Genomic DNA, 18,427 nt, shown 5'->3' with positions numbered 1-18,427 from the left:
ACATCAAAAAAGCATTCGATTCATTAGATCACAAAATACTGTTACAGAAATTAGAAATGGCTGGCGTAAGAGGTATAGCTCTTAACTGGTTTCGGAGCTACTTAAATAATCGTTCACAATGTGTAAAGGTAAAAAACTCGTTTAGTGCCTTTAGCAGTATCAATACTGGTGTACCTCAGGGTTCTGTATTGGGCCCTATTCTCTTCTTAACTTATATTAATGATTTATGTAACCTTGAATTAAATGGTAAGATAACACCTTTCGCAGATGATGTGGCCTTAAATTATGTGTATTCTATTTGGGATGAAGTTGTTAATGCCATGCAGCATGACTTATCCTGTCTACGACACTGGTTTCAATATAACGGCTTGGAACTAAGCGAAAGAAAAACACAATGTATGTTTTATGATATTTGTGACTATTATAATCTTGATGTCAAATTACAGTATCACACCGTAGACTGTTCAATGCACTCTTGTACTTTCCCTGTTATTAAAATGACAAAAGAAGTGAAGTATCTGGGAGTAACATTAGATTATCGCCTGAAATGGGATAAGCAAATCGCAAATGTAAGTGCTGTTTTAAAGCGTAGTCTCACCAAATTTTATTTTATCCGTAATAAATGCCCTCTCTTTGCCCGAAAAATGATTTACCATGCTTTGGTACACTCCAAGTTGGATTATGGGCTTACTTGTTGGGGTGGAGCTTATTTTAACACCTTAAAATCAGCCTACTTCGTGCAGAAAAAAATTGTTAGACTATTATTACTTAAAAAGCGTTACGAACATTCCCGTCCTTTATTCATTGAACTGAACATACTCCCGCTAAGATATATGTATTGCTATAAAGTGTTAAAAAATTTTTTTTTGCGTATTGGAAATAGCCCAAAATTTTTTGGGAGCTATGTGCTGTTTAATTCTCGCAGAGGTTTCTCGATCCCTATGCACAAGCCTAATTTAACGATGTATAAAAGGAGTTTTTTGTATATGGGACCAAAATTGTATAATATGCTACCAAATACAATTAAAGAGACAAATTGTTTTGGTAAATACAAAAGGTTGATACAGAAATGGATAATGACTTTTGAAGACATCGAAAAGCTATGGTAAAGGGTCGGTATATTGCAGAAAATACCCTAGGCATCATATGTATTGTACATTATAAGTTGTATCTCATCTTAAGGTCAGCTCTGTTATTATATTATTACGCACATGTATTTTTTTTCTCAAGGTATTGTGTATTTTGGTTGTATGTGTTATCATTTCCGCAATTTATGAAAATTGAAGTTAGCCCAAACACAGGCTTATTGCCTTATGGGCTACCTTACTTCCTTGAATGGATGTAATAGTCTGTAAAAAATATGTATGCATGGAAGAATAGATTATTATATATTATATATTATTATTTCGAAGAGTGCAAACCCTCAGTGTCCTCTCCCACCAAGGACTCTTAATCCTAGTTCCTGAATACCTGAATGACACTTCCATTTGATATTGCGATATACCGCATTGTTTCTACATTCTCTCGCCTTGCCCAAAACTGAAGCTTCCTTAAAGATAGATATCGCTGGTGAGATTTTTTTATTTCCTTAAACTTTAGCCCTCAATGTTACTGTTTTAATTTCCAGCAGTTTTCTTTCTTTTTTAATTATGCTCTCTGTCCAACCTGAAAATAATGTTATGCTTCCCCGTTGCCGCTGTTTATTTGGTGAAAATAAGTCTACCTCTGTTATTCCGTTGAAATCTGCATTCTTGTCGCAGCCACTTTCAATCCTAAGTGGATTACCGTTCCATTAGTGTTGTCACAAGTGAAAGCTTTTTACACCCAATGGGACACATTATTCCGTTGTCATTTTTTTCTCTTGTCATGAAAAAGCGCGTCGTGACGGCACGTGATTCAACTGATTTCCCATCCGTATTTCCCCTCGGTCATGTAAACATTAGGTGCATTGCCAGGGGTAATTGTTGGTCCTTCATCAAACATATGGTCAGCATCCAAACGTTTTCATGAGGAGCTTACTGTGAACCTCTAGCATCGCACGCCTAATGAGTCGCTCTGCACTTTGGAAATTCCACACAACAAGCTCAAATCAATGTCATGAAAGGGGTCCTCAGTGGCGAATATAAACGGTGTGACGGCAGTGGTTTGAGTTAATGTTGAGACCATATGCTTATCAAGCGGCGTAGGTATCTCATTACGTGCAAGTAGGTGTTTCCCACAATTTCACACTTTGCACTCGGTGGCGTTGCATAACTTTGCCAATAACTTTGGACTATGGAGCTTCTGAATGCGTGTTTGAGGTTCGAAAATTTCTGATACAGCCTATACAGCTAGATGGGGTATTTCGCGGTATGGAAAATGTTATGTACTATCTATTCATAAAATGAGTCGTTCTTATGTTAGTTCAAGATTTAAATTTCGTAAAAATTTAAACTACTTCAACGTTATTAAGTGTTATGAAATTGATCTTGAATCAGTTTATGGTTCATTTTTACTCTGAATGATGTATTACGATATAGCACAGTCAGTCATGAATATTTTTCCGTGTATGTTTTGTTATATTCCAAATAGCGGTAATAGAAAATTTAGAGCGTATGCTTTTCTTGGGGTTACGTTTAATAATAGCGTTGATGTTCCCTTATTCCGTATTTAGTTTTCTCAGGCATAACAAGCGATATAAGTTCTGCCACATCTGCAAGGCCAAATTATACATTTAATACGAAAATACCTTGCCCTGCAAATTTTCCCCAAAATTCAATTACTTCGATTCTTCTTCGATTCGAGATTTCGATTCGAAATTTTATTTTCATGAAATATAGTACACATTTCAACATGAAGATACGTCTCTTTCGGGTAATACACCGCGTGGGTCCATTGTTCTCGGACGACAGTTTCGCCGGCGTTACAGTCGGCTTCTTCAGGTCAGTGTAACGCTGGCGAAACTGTCGTCCGAGAACAATGGACCCACGCGGTGTATTACCCGAAAGAGACGTATCTTCATACTCATCGACCCGCGGAAGCCTGCATAAGGAACACATTTCAACAATTGGCATCATGGTTTCCATAAAATATGCTTTAAGTATTTTGCGTGGAATCTTATGTTGGTGTATATTGATAATGATATTTAGTGTTTGCAATTGTAATACTCTGGTAATAATGTCCTCATCTTTTAGCTACCTACTAAGAAGCTACTGTGAGCGCTCTTATTTCTTTTTTTTCGCATTTCTTTTATAATGAGTCGCATATTGTTTACTTTTTTCCCATTGCTATTCTTTTTCCGCCAGAAAATTTGAATGCTACTCTCAATAGAACATAACAGAGGAAATCCTATACTTATTATTGAAGCCATTTTTATGCTACCACTTAGCGCGCATTGTAGTAGGTTTTCAGAAATGACCGCGTCGTTGCGAGCATTGCTGAGTTGTCAATTTATTCTAAATATTTAAATTAAAGGGTTTCCACTTGCAAGAAATATCTTTCAAAATAGTTCGACTATAATCAAGTTAACTTCCCTTCTTTTTGAGTGCTATGTTTAAAGAAGATAACAGTTTCAATCGAAAAAAGAAACGTGTATACAAATTCTGTCGTTAGATTTAAGCAATGAATAACCTCTCCAATTATGGGAGTTCGACGGTGGTGGGAGAGTCACATCGTATTGCTATTTTAAACTTTACCTGACCAGTGTAGGCGTAAAGAAGTGTGAAAAAACGCTTAGTAATCTCTCTATACGCTACGATGGATGTTCACAACTTTAACTTGTTTACTCTTAAAAATACACAACATTTTTCTCAATTCTGACTTTTTTCAACGTTCAAGGTCTTTGTTTAAAATTCCAATGGTTACGCAAAATCAGAAATAAGGAAATAGTTGGTATGAACATAATTCACAGTGTCCGGCGATATCTGGTGGAAATGTTTTATATCCATGAGAATAAAATAAAATGGTAAACTTCCACACAATTTTATTTACAAAGTACCGACCCGGTTTCGACACGTAGTGTCATTATCAAGGTACCAATTTAGCTTTCCAAGTTTAAATCAAGTCAAGGGATTACGTAAAGGCAGTGAATCGGTGAGGTAGGAAGAGAAGTCATAGCAAACAGGAGAGGAGCGGGTGTTGGCGAAGGTCAGAAGGTCGATTCACTGATTTACGTAATCCCTAGTCCCCCCCACTCCTTCAAAGACCTTCCCTATTACGCATCTTTTTAGTCAAACTGTCTCCCCCCTCCCTTGCTATCCTTTCCACCCCACCTCTCTCTTGCTGGTCAGTAGATATATATAGAACTTGGAAAGCCAAATTGGTACCTTGATCAAGGAGTGTCGGCTGTGTGTTAAATTCGTGGCCCGGACGACCTAGTGCTTATACGCAGCAATAGATGGCGTTAGTTGTCACCGGGAAATTCAAATCGGCCTCACTGCCTATTCCATTTTTTCAGTAGTTTTAAAAGGGATATTTTTTTCCAAGGAGTCTTGGTTTATTACAACTCAAATTAACACCAACATATCAAATATGTAAAAGTGATAATTTAAATTGCAATAGACCAAACCTCCCTAGAAAAAAAACATTCCCTGAAATTAAAAGACTAATTATACAACTGGACTTCATAATATACTCACTTATTGTTTGAAGCATCTTGAAACTGGAACATCTCACCCTAATAGGAATTTATTCACTGAGAATTACTGATTATTATGTAAAATCAAATATTTACCAAAATAATCTCTGGGTACTGCGAAGCTTGGAGATTATTAGTGAAATTGCTGCAATAAATCACAGGTTGCACGCTTAGGTATACTGGGAGATAGAAAATAAATAAAAAAATTGCACTTCCTAATAAAGATTTAATTAACGAAATAATGAGCAGTAAACACAACAAAATCAATACAATTGCAGTCAAACACAGCAGATGTCAACATGAATCCATGATGATTAAAAATACATCACACATTCCAATAAAATACATTTCACTGTTCATTGCTTAGAGGAATAAAAGCCACTAATGTTCTCCATAGTGATGATCCTTGATATTTACTCCAACAAAGAAACCCTGAAAGAAATTACCAACGTTAATGTATCTGCATTAAAAAAAAGGCAAGTGCGCCACCATCCTTATTAAAAAATGATAATAATAACAACGTTTAATGTCCTGCAGGTTAACATGAATAACACAGGGCATAATCATAGAAAAAATACATACAAAAGAAGAAACAAGCAGTAAAATGCAGATTACAAAAAAGTTATCATGCAAAATCTCAACGACGCTGTAGTAGCATTTATGAATATGCAGATGTTTTAATTTATTTTCAAAGATATTTTGGCAGGCTAACTGTTTAATTGAATTAGGAATCTTATTGTAGGTCATTGAGGCTGAATTGAGGACCTTTCTTGCTTATGTTCAGTGGCTGATTAGCCAGATGAACATTTTCTTTACCACATTTCACATGGCTATGTATAGCGGAATTAGGCATCAGCATATGTTGATTACTACAGACAAACGTTAAAAAATTCATGACAATATAATAAGTACATGGCAGAGTGAGTGTCCTTATTGAAACCCTTAACAATGATTTAACAGCCACCTTTCACATAGAAATTGCTTCATCTCTAGCTACACTAGCATAACTCTCCAGCTACGCTAGCATAACTCTCTAGCTACACTAGCATTTCCCCAGAAGAAAATTTTGTAGGCTAAATAGGAATGAATTTGTACATAGTTGTTAAGACCCAGTCTGCGAGGAGGTAGTTGGGGCAAGTAAGTTTCCTAATCAAGTGGATACCAGTAGTAATTTCATTATTTTTGTAATATGTAGTCACCAATGAAGATTCACATTAAAGTATTATCTAAGATATTTGGTACTGTCACAGTGTAAAAAATATTCCTGCATGATAATTCCAATATGCCTGTAAATATACGTACAGGGCCCAAAACTCTGTCAATATTATTATAAAAAATTAAACTGGGCACAGACAGTGTACTTCACGTTGTGTCTCTGATCCATCTTGCAGCAACAAATAATTAAAAATATATTGAAACAAAAAATGCAGGTGAGAGAAATTTTGAACAAGCCAATGGCCTCAAGAAGGTGATACACATTAAATTATTATGGCCAGCAGAGATTGAAATACTGCATAAATATCACTACATACTAAAATGCACTCAAGATGCAGCAGAGTTATAAGAGAATCATTTAAATTCCCGTGTGGTATAGGGCCACAAGAGATATAAAATCTAAATGTAAGCAAAAATAAAATAATAATTACATGACCTTTAGTTAAACAGCAACACACTTCCACCATCCTTGTGAGGAGAATTCTAACTTGAGGTCACCAAAATGCATCAAACAGGTAGCTGCAAAAAAAGGGAAAGGCAACTATAATTTGATGATAATGGTCAAAATGAAAGCATTGAATGCATATGTAATAGCAATTTGCTGATTATTCTGTTATGAAATGCAACCATTTCATAGAATACCATGGACATAATTTGCTTAGAAAAAATACTGGCAAAGCTATATAATTAATTATGAATTTCATGCACAGTATAAATTTGCATCGATGTGCATGAGTAGATACAAAGTTACTTGTGATATGCAAGAGCTTTCACCTTCTTTACCATGTGATGTAGAAGCAACCATATTCACACCAGAGGAAATTTTAACAATGGATTTATAAGAGGCAACAGAAAAAACAGAGATGGCACGGCATTAAAATTTGATTGAGGGTTTCATTTGTAAATTACTCTCTGAAAAAATGTCTTCCACAAATAATGAAGTCATTATTTAGCTTAGCAACATCTTGTAAGAACAAATTAGGGTTGCCACATAATTCTCACCACTTCTTCTGATGTCACGCAGAAAGCCATGCACAAAAGAAAACGGTATACTGAATACCAAATTCAAGGAATGCCCAAGACATTCCATATCAATGCCACCACAAAATTAGTTTCTGACCCGCACAAATTTGGGTATGCTATAACTTGGTCCTTGACATATCTTTATTATTTTAATGGAGAGGGCCAAAAATTTATTTTTAAAGAGCTATCAGCATTTATGGTATAACATGGTTTCTGAAAATTGCCAAATCAATGCAATACAAATAAGATAAGTAATAATCAGTGGAGGAATTGATCACACTCTAGGGACAGTTTTTGTCTTTCAATAAAGCTGAGTATGCACTCAATTTAGAGAAGTCATGCAGAATATCGGCATAAAAACAATAGTCCTGGCAATTCGCTGTAAACGAAATTGCCAACAAATTAGCATAATACATACAAACCAGCACAATGGAAATAATATCCTTAACATTCACCGTCACGATCACTTACACAGAATGCAGTTGTACTGAGACCGTCACCTAATATGGCTCTTAAGTTTTTAATACCGGAAATTTTATCGCTATTTTCAAGGCTTTAAACATTATCATTTCATTGGTAAATAAACTCAAACTGACAAGTCAATTAACTATAACACAGCGACCATTAATCACATACCGCAGTTAGGTACTCAACTACATCCAACAGCAAAAGAAAACACACATCTACGTACAATCGCGCAGGTAAAAACGTTTCAGACAATTTTTTATCCAGAAATTGAACACTACATATATCAAATACTTACACGACATAAATGACCGCGTACACGGCGTTTACAGCCACTTTCATAGCCTGTGTAGCCGTCTGAGTAGTGTGTGCAGTCAAACCGCACAAACAACATAGCCATTTCCTTCAAGGTAGACATCATTGGATAATTATGCTGAGTATGCCTTAAAGAAATAATGGCAACATTAGCCACAAAAACCCCATAAAATGACAGATCAAATGAACGTTTGACAAAATCAACAAAACCTTACCTGGTGAGTGGTCACGGAAATCGGAATATTTCACTGCATTTTCATTGACAGCCACTGACAGCACATTTGCTACGTAATATCAAGCGTTATCTCACTTTAAATTTAGCTTGAAGCACATTTTCAACACTTTTAGCCTTTAAAAAAGCAATGAGGTACGACAGATTTCAAACCGCAAGCAACGGAAAACTTGGTGTCAAAGATCATGTATTTCAGAAAGGAACCATGGAATCGATGCGCATTCCCGTCGTTACTTGTTTACCGCACCTATAAAAAACGATATAGTAACTTTAATTCTTCATTTTATGCAATATTATTCACCAGTACGTCTTAAAATAAAACAATAAAGAGATATTATTGTATTTCACAATTCAAAATTCAATAATCAAATTTAAATACAGCTTACCGCACCTATAGAGGGTATCCAGTCCGAGGGAACCAGTTTGCCCTATCCTCTTGGACAGCTATGCCTTGATAATGACACTACGTGTCGAAACCGGGTCGGTACTTCGTAAATAAAATTGTGTGAGAGTTTACCATTTTATTTTATTCTCATAGTTGGTATGAAGCAATAACTCACCGGCAGAGGCCACGAGCGATGGCTGATTGCATTCGCGAGGACATATAATGATAATTTCAAACAAATTTGGTGATGAACTATTGACCAAGCCATCAATATATTTATTTCGCCAAAAAGGTATAATTATAAATAATTTCCCCGTGAAATTTGGATCACTCGATGCGATTGGCGACTTTTATAAAACCTGAACAAGTGCGCGGTAGATGACCGCACAGGCGGGCGGGAGAACCTACCAAATGGTTGTTATATTCGTGTCTACACAAAATCTGTGGTTCCCATAGTGACCTTCGCGCCCTCTTCTATCCAACATGAGAGGGCGAAATAGTGCGCTGAGGGCACCTTTGCCCAATAGCGTCTCCCACCCCATCCACTTCCCCGACTGTCCCACCACGCATGTGGTCTGAAGGGATAAATGTTTGTCCGAGTTCAAAGGAATGCGGCGCAGAAGAGAGGCTTTTGGAATAGTTTGGATGGATTTAGCTGTACGGGCAGCACAAACACTTGACCGCAAACGCATAAATACTCTATACAGGATTCTCCACTCCCATGGATCCACTGATTCCCACTGGTCGCAATATATAGCGGCACTCCAGTAGCTAGGATAGATGTCAATAAACGTATTAGCCCGCAAGAGATACGCTACGCGGAGAATGAAATCGTATATTGCTCAAAATTAATATCAATTAATTAATATGAAGCTCACTTTCATATTTCATAGTTTAAAAAATGCATTTAAACATTTACGTATGAAATGTATTCCCTTCAAAACATAATGTAAGTACTTGTTATTGTGATCCAGTGGTTACGGTGCTGGAGTACCATACTGGAGTTCCAGCCCATCTGTGGTAATTTTTTCATAATTTCCTTCTACTTTTTCTTATGCAGAAACCTTCTATTCACAGTTATATTCATGATTTTCACTAAGAATTTCTCTTCTGTGCGAGGACTTGCTTTTGTGAACTTGCGGCGTCAGATGTTTTCCCATTTTTTTCACACAGCAGCTGACTTTGAATTATTTCATTTTCGTGTCACAACACGAAGCATTTTTGAGATACACATGCATTTGGTTTTATTTTGTGTTGCAATATGATATTGTGGACTCATTCCTACCATTTTTCTCTAGTTTTCGAATCGGATTTCGTAAGTAGTTGAACTTTTAACACCTTGTGGAGTATAAATAAACATAACGTGAATAGATATATTCTTTGATGATTCAAACTGATAATTCTCTTGATGGAAAATGCAAAATTTACCAACAAGATGCTTCTCTGGAGCCTCTTGTTAAAATAGTGACCTGTCGCTGAATAGATGACCTACCGTCCCCAACTCCGGAGGAAGAACCCATTCCCTCCCTGGCTCGCTCTATCTAGATTTTAATGGTTCTTTTCCGATGATTCAAAAACCAGGCTTGAATTGTTAGTCCCTAATACGGCATTGCAATATAGGATGAATCCAAGTACATTTGTACCTTAAAAATGCGTCTTTACGAGGAAATATAATAATGCAAAGAGAAAAATTGGGAAAAAGTCACATGCCGCATGAGCACAAAAAAATCCTATGCCATAAAAAGTGCAAATTTCGGTGAAAACCATGTAAATAGTCGTAAAAAAGTCTTCTGTGAAAAAAGTAGAAAGAAATATAAAAAAGGTACTGCAGACGAGACACGATCCTAAAATCTCAGCGTAGGAGTTGAACATCTTAGCATCTACACCGCCACAGTTTTGAAGGGAATTCAAACCCAAATACATTGACTCTTGCCCGACCGACCCTTGCACCACTAATGAATCTAGTTGGAGTGCGAATTAAAGCGCGGAAACCGGTTTCACAGTAACGCGGCATCTGCTCCCTAGTGGAGCCTCCTATGGAAATATAAACTGTGTGCGCAAACCTTTGACAGGGATAATTTGGTGGGTGGGAGCGGAGAAGATTGAGGAGGTTTTAAAGTAGGGATGGTCGGGAATGCGTTCCTTTTTCTCCGACAGCGAATGGGCCGTCGTGGAGTTGCAGGCGATCAGTGGTGAGAAAGCCCAACGTTTGGTTTTGTCGATTTTTACAAAGTCGAATGGAGAAATTTCTTAATAAAGAACGGTTTATGGAGAAAAATTACCTGGAATAAATTATGAATAAATTACCTCTAGGGATGAGGTAGCGTAATACCAGTATTACCTTAGTGTCAATGAAATATATGAATGAGGATATGTCATTATGAAATATATAAGGCACGGAATAAGTCCATAAAAATATTCATAGGAAATATAAGTAATAGGAAACTGGTGCAATTGGCGCGAATATTAGCTTGCGGTTTGGTCCATTTTGAATTAACGGGAAAATCTAATTGAAATTGTAGGAATACAAGGTGTGGTAGAGTGTAACTTTTTAAGTGTGTCATGCGATGTTTTCGCGTGTTTTATTAAAACCATGAATCATAGACGGAGATATCTTTGGATGAGAAATAGCTTAGATATTATATTTAATGAAAAAGTGAATTACTAATTTAAAAAACCGAGGCAGCTTATGCGGCTAAGAAACCATCTTCAACTTAAATTTTAATACAATGCAGCTGTGGCATAACTATGGGGGAGCGGTGAGGGGGATATATCCCAGAGTAATCGCAGAGCGGCGATATGTGTCGAGCGATCCTTTCATCGTTATGTCTTCAAGGAAGACTCCAGTCAACAATTTATCCATCCAAAATTTGTAAAATTTGGTGGGTATTATTTGAGGAGTGAGCAGGATATATTGCGGCCGACGGGAAGGTTCTGAATTTTAATTGTGTAGAACACAGTTTTACAACAGTTTTCAAGCTGTTTGGTGGTAGTTGATGCACACAAACAAGGGGAATCAAAGTTCAACCCATGGAGGACGCATGCTGAATTTAAATTGCTGTAAAGGTATTTTTAATCAGTCTTATGAAGCTAATTTTGCTAATTCCAATTCCTTAAGGCTATTCACGACGGACACATAGTTTAAATCTTCGCCAAGAGATTGAACAATAACTATACTTTCATATACTGTACTAAACTATACCATCGGGAAAAGCTCAGCGCTGTGGAATAGTAACTACGTCCCACATGGTCCCTTATTTCCCAAAATCTACTATCCCCCACCCATCAGTCCTCTGCCCACTCCTCTAATAATTCCCTCCCCTCTGTAACCCCTCTGGCCCCCCAGATCATTGCTCGCTCAGGTTTCATGTTACGAAGACCATAAATCGTTCAAAATAAAATATCAAGTTAATCGAGAACTATAGTAAAGCCTTTCATCCCTCCCCCTTGCTCGCCAAATGACCTTTTTCAGCCAACCTTCAAAGCTCTCAGTTTCTCCAGGCCAAAAAATGAGCCCATTATTGGGCCCATGATGTAACGATGACTTTTGGTAATTGATGAGGTATCTTTATGGGATTGAAATGTTCGTATTATGCACAAAATTCTAAAGAAAATGACACCAAACACGGTGTATTTTTGATATTTTTTGCAGCATTTTAAGCATGGAAGTTTCCCTGTTAAAAATAAAATATGGAAGTGGAATCTACATCTACATAACACCCCGCAAGCCGCCTAGAAGGCGTGTGGCAGGGGGTGTTAGGACACCAGCCGCTTACAGAAAAAAAATGAAGTGCTCTAACGAAGTTGGGACTAGCGTTTATTAAAGCGTTTATCTAGCTTTTCGGAATCCGTGCTGACAGTCATGAAGGAAGTTACGTCTGTCCAAGAAAGTCATGATATTGTTAACGATGATATGCTAAAGTATCTTGCCTATAATCGATGTTAATGAAATCGGACGGTAGTTGCCTGGGTCATGTCTGTTTCCCTTTTTGAAAATGGGTGTAACGCTGGCAATTTGCCAGTCTAACGGTAACTTCCCTTCGGAGAGTGACTTCTTGAATATGATCTCTAAGTAAGGTGCGATCTGTGGAGCTAACTCCTTGAGGACACGCGCGGGTATTCCCTCCGGACTCGGAGATTTACTATTCTTAATCGAATGTTGTTGTTTTTCGATTCTTAATCGAGTTGTTAAGTTATCCCATCCAGTTGTAGAGATATGTCTTCCATCGATTCCTCAGTATATGGGATGTCTAAATTAAATTGAGCATCGTTACTAGTGTATACACTTTCGAAGTGGGAATTTAAAGTGTTAGCTTTGCCAATATTTTCGGTGACAAGTTTACCATCTTTATCAAGTGGAGTATGAGGAGTAGGAATGGAAAGAGCCCGGGGTTCTATTGCCGGAGAAAATTTCACTGAAGTCAAGTAGAAGTTTCAAGTTACCTGAAAACAATGGGAAGTGATTTCTTTCGAATAGCTTCCCCCCCTCTCTTTCTTGCCAGCTCCCCTCTTTTCAAGCGACCTGCCATCCTGGTCCCCAATTTTTAAACAAGCTGATAGTATGAGTCACATATGTACTATGTTCTTTGGTGAAAACTATTAACTTTCCGAAAATAGTGTTTTATCTCCGTATGATTTCAAGAATAGCAATGCGCACTAAGTATAAAAAAATGAGTCCAAATTACTCAGTTCCGACATGATTTAATTTTGTTAATAGTGGTTTCGTCATTTTTATTTATGGATTTATCAGCAAATCACGAGTTCCTTTAACAGACCGCACCTAAAACTCGACGAGAAGTTTTCACTACAACAGCATGATTTTTGCTTGAATAAGCATAATAGTATTAATATAATTTTCACTGGTGTATTCAATGATGAAAGTAATAAGGATTATATGCAATAATTAGAAAAAGTAGTATGTGCACATTAATCTGCATTTTACACGTTATTACGCATAATTGTGCGTCTTGTATTTTCGATTTTCTTCTTTATGATAGTTTAGAAATAGGGTGGTTTCCTGTTATTTCTTTATTACCTAAATCGAAATATTATTACTCCTGGAGTACGAATTTCACACGTTTAGATTTATAAATGATGATATCTATTTTTTGCTATCAAATGAAAAGTGAAAATTTTCATACGCGCGAAAATGCAACAGCCGAGTATGAATGACGGGAAAAGCCCGTTTGGCGTCATTCTGGTTCCCGCTGCCGCAAAGAGAGGTTACCTTGGGACGAGGATGTGCATGCCGCAGCTATGCAGGCTGCTAGCAGGTAGCGCTTGGCTTAAATAAAGATTATTATTCCCCTATCAAATGAAGGAAACTTTCCGACCATAGGCAATTTTAATAGGTGATTATTAAGAAATGTTTCCCTGAGCTCTGTGCCTCATGCATGCATTGGTAATCTCAGACGATGTAAAACTCCTATCTACTCGTATAGAAACTAGGTCCCTGTGACGTCACGTGGAGTGGCATCGCATGGGCGCCTATCTAGCCTTTTTTAAATGAGGATAAAATTGACCCTTTCCATTCGTCTAAACCGGTATTTCTAAAACCAAATAATTTGTATATTATGAATACACTAATGGCGGGTAACGAATCGCAATTAATGCCTTTCGTTTTCTCTGATGAAGGAGACTACTCTATTGACAGAATTGGTTGAATTTTAAAAATGTGCTTATTCAATCTAGTAAAAATGAGACAGCTTTCGGATACAGCGCACAAAAATATATGGTACTGCATCAATACAACTTGACAAACATGGTAATGCCGTAAAAATGCAGGACTGTGTTATTAGCACTAACCCAAGTAGGAGGAACTCCAACTGCACAAATCGCTTGCACGTTTCATTACATTTTACCACAATATCAACTAATTTTATTCTCCAGATAATGGGGAATAATTTTTCTAGATGGGGATGTCGCATCTCGTTTCATAACAATGCTTTACTATTTGCCATTAAATAATTTATGTAAATATGGGGGAAAATGGATTAGGAAAACTATTTGTAAAGACATATCACATATTTGCATCCAAAAAGTATCTTTAAGTGAAAAGTATCCATTTTTGCATCCAATGGAAGTTGGTAAGTTTAACAATAGCATGTATTAAAGCCGGAATTAATTCAATACTTTATGTTCGAAGATTTTCGCGGCGTTGATCAGATGATCTCTCCATTCTCTTCGGGTTATCACCGCGTCCGTTGGGTTTTGGCGACAACAGTTTCGCTGACATTGCAGTCAGCGTCCTCAGGTCAAGGAATGAGCCTTCGACCTGAAGACGCTGACTGCCTTGTCAGCGAAACTGTTGTCGCCAAAACCCAACGGACGCGGTGAAAACACGAAGAGAATGGAGAGATCATTAATTCAAGAAATTAAGTAAAATAACCATAGAGAATTTAATTTTTTTGCTTCTAATTATATTTATTTGTTGAATTATCTAAAAATCAAGTTTTGTGAACAAGAGATGTGATTGCTCACCCTAGATCGGCATCTGCGAGTGGATAAAAACTTTGGGCTAGATTTTTTGGACAAATACCCCGCTGTTCGGCGGATCGTGTGTTTTGCACGGGAGATGTGGGAATGCCTTCATTCTCCCTTTCCGTTTAGGTACTATCGAGGGAGAGAGTGACATTTACCACTAATGGGCCACACTGCTTCTGATTCTGACGAACATCGCTGCCTTCGTACATCGATGGGATGCTGATGACTGCGGCAGGCGAGTTTCTTTTGTCCCTTCCGAATCTGTGCAATTTCTAATTGGCCCTTTTTTATCGTAAGATGTTGGAACGGATGCGTGCTTCTGCTTTTTTCCCTCGATTTGATGCGGAATCGGAATGGGATCCCCCGGGATTTTTGACGCAAACCTTTCGAAGGATGTGCGAGGGATCATTCGTTATTGGAGAGGGGGGTGGATGAAATATAAGGGATAAGTGGATGAACGAATAACGCGAGGCTCATAGTTCCTCCCTTCCCGAGAGTGATGACTTATGTGCAATGAGTGCACCACCGTAACTAGTTTTAAACAAAGCAAATGGAATACTATATGAACGGAACGGCTCGAAAAACGGGTCTGGAGAAATTATACCAACATTATGAGTCATTGAATTTCTTTCCTCTTACTTTTGGGAGGCTTAGACTCGCGTTGCATTGTCTGAAATTCAACTGTGGAGGTTTATGTACGTCAAGTGTAATCTAACAGCTTCATAACAGTGTTCCAAAGCTGGGTAATGCGGTTCTCCAGTCTGCCAATGTTTGTGTCTTCACCCACCGGCTATTTGAGGGGGTTTTCGAAAGTTGCCATTCGCGTGACTGACATTAGGACTTTCCAAATTTCCCTGGGGAATAAACTAATTGTAAGATAGTGCTGTAAGATTTAATTTATGACTGAAATTAGTGTTACAATCATACGGATATAATCGATCGTCCTTTACTTATTGCAACGGACCGGGATTTTTGATAATGGTTCAAATAGAGATAAATAATGATAGGGGCATTTTATAGCGATTAAATCGCGGTAAAGATGAGAGATTTGAATGTATTTATATAAAAACAATCTTTCTTTATACACTATGAACTGGTTTATAACCTTAAACATATCTTAATGTAAGACACGGTCTCAGGCGTTATTTTGTGGAATTGCTTCATTGTTTAATGAAATAAAATAACTTGGTTTTATTCCACACTTTATTTTAAGTAGCACAACCCAGGTTTCAACATCTAGTGTTATCATCAGACCTGATGATAACACTAGATGTTGAAACCCTGGTCGTGCTATTTAAAATAAAGTGGGGAATAAAACCAAGTTATTTTATTTCATTAAATATCTTATACATATCAGCCAAGGGTGTTTTTCTTCTACAGAATAGTTAGCCCTATTCTAGAGAGGGCGATTTGTTCTAGGTACGGCCCAAAGGTTTTCTTTATATGTTTATTTTCCTTGTTTACTTTACTGTACATCCTCGTTCCTGAGGTTAGTGGGCATTGCAGTGAACAAACGAACTCCCGGCGGAGGAGTATGGTAAACTTTCTGAAAGGAAAGTTTTACGATTGCGCTCAATAACTTCGGAAAAACTCCTTGTAGTGCTTCTGCATGACTCTGCCTATCCCAAGAGAGGACTTCGAAAATTCTAACTTTGGCTTCCGCGGTATCACGAAAAATATTGCTCTCGAAATATGGAACTCGGAAAGTTCACGGAGTCCTGTAAATATCATCTTTATCAGAAACCAATGGGGCATGAAAAGAATCTGTGAGGCTCAATTTCGTCTAGCATAGTGGAAGTATGGTTCAATCATTCGGAGACGTGCATTTTAGGTAGGTACCTACTGAAGAACTGCAGATTAGGTTATTACTTCAAAACTAAGATTGGTGCATTGCAGACCTTTATGTCTCCATTCTCCAAGCCAATTCTTTAACTTCCCCCATGTTTTTCTTTCTCGCATACTTGTGGAAATTTCTGTTAAATTTTCCCATCCTTCAGTTGTAAACTCATGCTCGAGAGGTAAAAAAATGCTCCTTAATAAAAACAAGCATGTTAGTCAGCGATAAAAAAATTGGCCTTTTTATCTGAATATATTAAAAATATCAAGCCGAGAAAAATTTTAAATGTACTAAATTATAAACTTTCTGCGGTGAAATGAACCCTGAATGATAGGTTATCGGAAAAGCAAATTTGGTAACAGATTTATTGTTATTACATTTTACCGAATAAAAAGTGATTCATATTATCTATCGTGAACGGTTTTAGTGATTCCTCTCAGTATTATATAGACATTGTTTCTATATGAATGCTTAAGGATAGGTTGAGTACTTGCTTAAAGAAACGTTAACTGTAGATAGAATGCCGGAGACTTAATTTCGTTATAAAAAATGATTATGATCGCAGAGAAATATTGGTTGTAGCTGACTGATGTAGTTATGTGGAATTTATGAAATTATTTTATGTTTAAGCTATGTTCTTTACCTCGAGTCAAATGCTTTGAACATTATTTTTTTATTTCTCTTCGCTCGATAAGTGATGTACATCAGTGGCGTAACTACGAATATGCTATGGGGGGAAGGGTCGAATAAGAGGGGATGGGGAATGGCGACCTCCCACCCCCCTACCCCATTTTGGGAAAATTTTGGAAAAATGACTTGCCTGCAAACTCGTTTCACATCATTTTATCACTTACAATTTGGGTTTCATTAATAGGTTACTTTAAATTTACTACATGTCAAAACTAGACAATAATTTTGAATATTATTTTTATATCTCTGAGGCTTTGGGGGGGGATCCATCCCCCTCAACCCCTCTATAGTTACGCCACTGATGGGTATAGTTTTTCTTAAAGGAAAGTGAGTTTACTGATGTCTTTTTTTGAGGAGTAAAGACATAGTTAATCCAGCCATATGATACCATGACAATTAAACTCTGCTTTTTTGGAATGAAACAAACCTAGGTATGTGCTGGTATATGCTACCTGTCCCCAGCATTTATCATTACACGATACAATGAAAATGTTTTCGGTGCCATACGAACCACTTGCTGCCTTCTTCCCTCAAAGATAAACCTAACGCAAATAACGGATTTTCTAACCCTCCAACTTAATTGCAAGATTTGCTTATTTCGTAATTTCGCCGAATCAACAGAAGCCTCTCCGCTTTCAGAATTCCAGGAACTGTTTCACCCCATTATCTCCGCAGAAAATTGAAATCGCGGTTGCGCTTACAATATTTGCTCTGCTGGAGAATTCAATTCAAGAGTCTGACTTCTCGGTTGAGGAATGAAACTCGAAGCGTATTCACTTACCACTACTTCGTGGTAGTCGAGCGCAGAGTCTGGCGTCTGCGGAAGTGGGACACTGAAAAGGTGACTTGCTCCTTACTTGAGGGCGGCTGGTTTGCTTTGTGTTTGGTAGGATTCTAAGAGAATTTGTTCGTTCGTGCTTTAGATGACTTACAAATTGCAGCTGTCGCACAAATGCAACTAAGGATTACGGTGACTGACCAAGTCAAAAGAAATATTTTTTCGTACTTTGATAATTTTTTTATAATCTTTATGGATAAAGAGAGGCATATGTCCCTAATTTGGCGAGGAGAGGCAACTTTTAGATGAGATACGGAGGAGACAGAAGGTATGGATGGAGGGAGTACTTAGCGGGGAGGGGATGTTGAAAATGGTGTTAGAAGGTAGAA

At 37.5% G+C, this 18,427-nt stretch overlaps 1 long non-coding RNA gene across 1 annotated transcript; it reads right to left on the bottom strand.

Moving 5' to 3' along the window:
* Window positions 1-4,821: 4,821 nt before the first annotated feature.
* On the bottom strand, window positions 4,822-7,991 carry LOC124157068. Its single transcript, XR_006864530.1, has 3 exons — window positions 7,849-7,991; window positions 7,617-7,761; window positions 4,822-6,349 (listed from the first exon to the last, which is right to left on the bottom strand). It is a non-coding gene; the product is annotated as an uncharacterized LOC124157068 (long non-coding RNA).
* Window positions 7,992-18,427: the final 10,436 nt, after the last annotated feature.

This window comes from Ischnura elegans, chromosome 4 (assembly GCF_921293095.1).
Source record: "Ischnura elegans chromosome 4, ioIscEleg1.1, whole genome shotgun sequence".
Taxonomy (NCBI): Eukaryota; Metazoa; Arthropoda; class Insecta; order Odonata; family Coenagrionidae; genus Ischnura; species Ischnura elegans.
Note: the sequence above shows the minus strand (reverse complement) of the source record. Positions and strands in the feature narration are given on the sequence as shown.